This window comes from Nomia melanderi, chromosome 9, assembly GCF_051020985.1.
Source record: "Nomia melanderi isolate GNS246 chromosome 9, iyNomMela1, whole genome shotgun sequence".
Taxonomy (NCBI): Eukaryota; Metazoa; Arthropoda; class Insecta; order Hymenoptera; family Halictidae; genus Nomia; species Nomia melanderi.
Window position 1 is genome coordinate 2,563,151 of NC_135007.1, and position 5,981 is coordinate 2,569,131.

The following is a 5,981-nucleotide window of genomic DNA, read 5'->3' on the forward strand; positions in this document are numbered from 1 at the left end:
CTATCGATAAACCGGCCCGGCGACGGTATCTCGCGGGAATCACTGATAATCGTCTGCGTTCCACTTAAAAATAGCTGCGGATTACGCGCATCTAGCCGGAGGCCGCGCGCTGGCGCGTTTTCCGCTGCGCGTTCATTCATGAGTTCACGGGACACGTGCGCGGCCGAGTCGCGGAGCCGTCCGCCATTGCAACGGACTCCGGCAGCAGCACACCACTCGTCTTCAAGTTGATTTAACCCTTAACCAGTTAACTGCGTTTGACGAGTATACCGTCATCTTAATACATTTTTGACCGGCAATTTTACGTAAAAGCTATCCCATGTTATCGGTTATTATTTTGTAATTAAGTATGAAAGTAAAACAATCGAAATAAACTTCAATATACTTTATTTATGCATAATGAATTTAAATGGAACTTTGGACATATCTTTTATATAATTTTTAATATTTGGCTTTTTTAATATGCTATATTACACTGTGTTTCTATAGTAACTGGTCAATAATGTGTTCAAATTCTAAATGGTGCTAACCTTTTCAATGATGGACTATTTATTTTTTTAGACAAACATGTAATTCTCCTTCATTTCGTTTTAGTTATTTGTTAGAATATATTATAAGTGCATTTGGCCTGCACTTGACTATACACTTTATTATTTGATTTTATTGCAACAATAAAAGATTTTTGAAATTAAATTCCACATTTAACGGGTTAAACATTTGCACTCGTATTAACCCCTTGCCTTACTCGTTAGGACTACTTTACGATTAATAATTTACTACAAGAATACAGAAATTTTATTCTCATCGTATGTCTACATTTACTTTAACAATAAACATGTCTATCACGACCGGTAAAATGGCCTGTTTTAAAATTTAATTTAAAACACTGTGTGCTTCTTCGTTCACTTAATTTTATACCGATTCTTATATTATCCGGTTAAGTTCAGTTTTTCAATATTTGTTCTTTCTTTTGTTTCTGTTTCCAATAAGAAAAATTTATCGTCTAACTTGTTTTCCTTTACTTTATAACCAGTTATTTGACTGGTTACCATAAAAATAGGTATATACAGAGTGTAAGTACGTTTAGTGTTAAATATTATTTATTTAGAAGTGAAATTAAATATTTTGCATCTGTTACCAATTGCTACGCCTTAAATTTGGACTTAAAAGAACTGAATGCCATTTGTATTTATTATATGTTGTTTGAAATCTTCATCGTGAGTTCCTCACGATATTATAAGGTAAGAGGTTAATCTTGACACGGTCCTCAGTTTATTTAGGAATTAGAAATATTATTTAAAAAGTAAAAGCACACAGTCCAATAATAATTTTTTAAGGTAGCAGGGTTAATTTTATGCACGTGTATCATGATGATTGGAATTTTTATAAAACGAACAGTAGTAATATAATGCGAGGTTCTAAATGGTAAGTGAAATTGAATAGTTTTCCTTAACCTCAGACGAATTTAATATAATCGAAGTTAAATTCATTCAATCTATTCAAGCGTCTTTTACCAGTACGCACAGAGTATTTAAAAAACAAAATTATGTATTAAATGTACAAAATAAATTAATAAATAAAATGAAGAAAGTAATAGAAATGTGTATGAAACCTTTTTAAAATTATTTTTCATGTATGGATGCGTTGAACATTGCCGGTTTTTTATGTTATTTTTATTTGCCGTTCTTTAAAGGTTAACTTATGCGAGACAAATTACACGTCTGGTGTGTAATGCGGTATGTAACCAAACAGACCAATCACAGAGAAATGCAGTAAAAAATAAGGTGTGTAAAGATTAAAACCTGTATTGGTTTCAAGGTAAAATCTCAAAATGAGTTTTGATAAGACAACCAATATCTTTTTTAAATTTTCAACATACATCGAAAAAAAGTTTAAAAGTGTAATTAAAAATCTCTGGCTCCGAATAGGTTAAAATCATTGATCACCGACCAGTATAACATAACCTCGATATCGAACCATCGTAGATATTCATTATATATTCAGTATATATTCACATTACTTACATACATGTATTTTAATAGAAGTGAGTCTCGTAACAACAACACAGTATCGACACTCCTCCTTATCCATTCAAGAACAACTCGAATGTTTTACCGGTCATGCAACATTCGCATGATTAACTCAATTTAAAACTTCTGGATGCCTAATTCTTTTCCCGTTTATCGAATAACAATGCTTTACAGACATCTTTTATACACTTTGACCGCCATGTCATTCAAATTCGGATGACGTAACTTTTCTATAGACTTAAAAATTCATTTTCTCGGTCACATATTGCACAAACCGAATTTTACTGAATCTATAAAATGCTAGAAGATCCAGAGAGCAATCGTTGTGAAAAATCTTGTCTTTCAATTTCGGTTTCGTTAGAAAAATTGTGTAGATTGTATGAACAATTCGATCAGTGTCAACTCGACAGTCAGTGTGTTAATAACGAATTTTAATGCTTTTATAAAATTTTGGCATTTTGTAAAATGGGTGATAATTGGGAAAGCAGTTTTATGTGTGTTTTACAATATGAAAATGTATATTTTCCCCTAAATCAAAGACAGAACCAGAAACAGCTGCTTTCCGGTAATTTAAAATGTTCATGATACCTATGTATACTATTCAGGATGAAAGGGTTAAAATATGAATATTTGGCAATCTAAAAAAAAATCAGGCCATCTCACCCACAGAGCCATTTGTCCCAGAGTTACTCTATCAGTTCAGACACGAAATACCGGTCAGTATATATTTTAACTGTAACTTATCTGAACAAATCCATTAGGCCATAAGTACCGTCCGTTGCAGCGAACCTGGCACTCTCGTCTGAGTGGTCAGATTCAAAGGCGCACGCCTTGCTCACATGAATTTTCGGTTCTGGTATATGATTCGTTGAGGCGCTCACGCACACTAATCGAATTGCGCGACAAACAGCGCGAAGAGCCGTTTCCGGATTCACAATTGAATTTCTCGGAGCGACTGTTTCTGCCCCTATGACGTCACGACTGCCAGGTTCGCTGCAGCGGACAGTATGTCTATAATCATTGTCATTTTATTCTGTATAAGGATGTCTTGTCTGAACGGAATCACGTCGCGTATGACAGGACAATATAAATTGACCTTTCGACGAAACAGGGCCGCGATACAGGAAAAAGCTTGTCCCAGCAGTTGGAGCGATAATTGCTTAATTGCACGCGGTTACGACGACTCTCGCGGGAGACTAATTTTAGCGGTTTTATTTCAGCACAAAGATTATTCGCACGATATTATGACAGGCTGCTGGTTGCGTTTTGCAATCGAACGATACCTTGTCCCATACAGTATACGTACGTACGTGTATGTATAAACATATAATACACTCGATAATGAGCAGCAATTGGCGCGCGTACGGGTAAAACCACCGCGAGGTACCGGATTACGCGTCAAATAACGAATTTTCCTTCACGCGAGGACGGAGAAGCCGCGGAAAGCTGGGAATCACGTAGCGGGAAATTTCCTAGGTTGCGACGTGAATATAGATGCAATAGGCGTAACGTTATCGCGATGGTTCATCGTTTATCCGACGTTCGTCTCCACTAAACATCTCAAAACGAACAGCGAGTAAGTGTGCCAGAGGCACCTGTTTAGGGCAGCCGAGTGATAAGCGCGAATCGTATCACATCGCATCTCGAAATGCCTTTGTGTTTATCGGTCTGAACAGGAACACCGTACGATCGGAGCATCTGACGCAATCCCGTCAAATACGAGATGCTCGTTGCTTATTAAACCAATATTTGTGATTAAAAATAGAGCACCCGACAGAAATACGCTGCAATTAAGCTGACGTTTGGTGGACTCCAGCATGCGAGCAAGCGTATTCGTGCGTTCTTGATCTCTCTAAATCAGAATGAATCACTTTGTAATCGTGTTTGTGCGATGTTCGCGACCAACGAGATCGTTGAGGATCGACGCCCGTTAACTGGATTGAAAATTGATTTAACCAGATAACTGCGTTCAACGAATATGCACGGCGTCTTAAAACGCAAAATGGTACTAATTCTTTCCACGATGAATTATTTATTTCTTCACATAAACATTTAATTCCTCTTTATTTAGCTTCGGCTTTCAATTAAAATACAGTCAAACCCAGTTTTGTACGATCCTTTTCTATGCAATTTCTTTTTCGTGCGATTTATTTTGTGCGATTTTTTTAATGCGGTATATGAATTCCAACGGTGTTGTTTTTCAAGTGACGAAAGCGACTTTGAACCAGTTCATCACAAGATGCACATTTATTGTACGGTTTATTACATTGTTCCTAAAAAATTAATGTACACTGACGGTCAAAAGTTTGGGACCAATACATCGGTTAAAAGAAAAAGTGCCATTTTTTGTAAACAACTCGTATTGGAGAATGTTTGTGTATGATAAAGGAACATGGACACGTGTGTATTAGTCAAATATAAAGGTATATAATTTTTGTTATTTTATTTTATATATTTCTGAGATATATAATTTTTAAGTTATGACGTTACATATCAAGCGGTTCCAAACTTTTGACTGGCAGCGTACGTTCGTTTAGATCTTGGAAAGTAGGGATTGAAAGTACTACAATCAAAACTGAAATAAATATTTACCAAGTAATGTGTGTAGCATTTTATAATTACAAGTAGATTTATAGATTTCTTGACATTGTTATTATTATTTCTATATGTCACTGTATATTGAAATATGACTCATATGGTGAAAAGGCTCAAGACATTGTATTTGCGATTTCTATAAAATCCTAGAAACTTAAATTTATATTTTTTATAAATGGCGACCTTAACTTGCGCTGGAAAGACATGTTACACACGAAGTATGCACGTCAATAGTTTTATTGGATTCTATATTCCAGATTGTTTTGAAATCAGCCGTGTTGTACAAAATTATTAATGAACAAAATTAGTGTACATATCTATATATTATAGGCGAAGAAAAAATTCTTCGTACGAGATCTTGCCGGATCTTTGAATTCCTTGCCACTACAAATGGTTAAATCAAATGAATACAACGACGGCTTTTGTGACATCATTGAATACGTTTGTTTTTCACTACTAAAAAACAGTTTGCTCCAAATTTAATTTCTTTTTAGAATAGTTATTACTTTTCTATCGGAATACGTAGGTTTCTAATATGGAACGCATTCCATATTGGGTATACATTTTTTGTTAATGTTACATATTATTATATCATATTTTTATTTTATGGTGGCAATTACAAAAAAGATAATAATGGAAAAAATATCTCTACTGCATTGTGTTTACAAAGAATATAGTGTTCCGATGTGTTATTCATATATCCAACGTATAGAAGAAAAAAAGAAAAAAAGTAACATGAGTTCAAAAAAGTGGAAAATTCTTTTATTTATCCTCTTTTAATGCCATAAATATTCATTTTTCGCGATTGAAATGAAGTTTATTTACCAATTGCCTAAGCGTTAGATATTATGAATTATTTTTCCAAATCGCTGTTTTTGATATTACTCACATTTTTCACCTTGGTTTGAAGGCACTTAAATTTTTGCATTGTTATTGATCATTATATGAATGTATGAATTCATTTCTTCGTGTTTTGATATAGGTTCCATTGAAAAAAAGCAAATCGCTTGCTTTTGGTAAGCTTTTCAAATTATTTGTTCCATATTAGGTGTTGTTACCCTACATTCAACGCTTCGTGCAATATCTCCCATTACTACTAATAACATTTTTATCCCATTGACGCATTCGATTGCCGATACACGAATGCTTTATCGGCTGTCGAAAGCTTAGCGACGAGTGTTGTCAGGTGAATTCGTGGAAAAAGATGAGTTGCCCTGATCCGTAATCTTCGAACGGGTTTAGGTACTGGTGCATTTACGCCGCGTTCCGTGCAACTATCGATGCATCGTCGGGGATGCATCGAGTCACCGTGCCCCTTGTCGTCGCGCCGATAAAAATAATCCCACATCCGCGTTT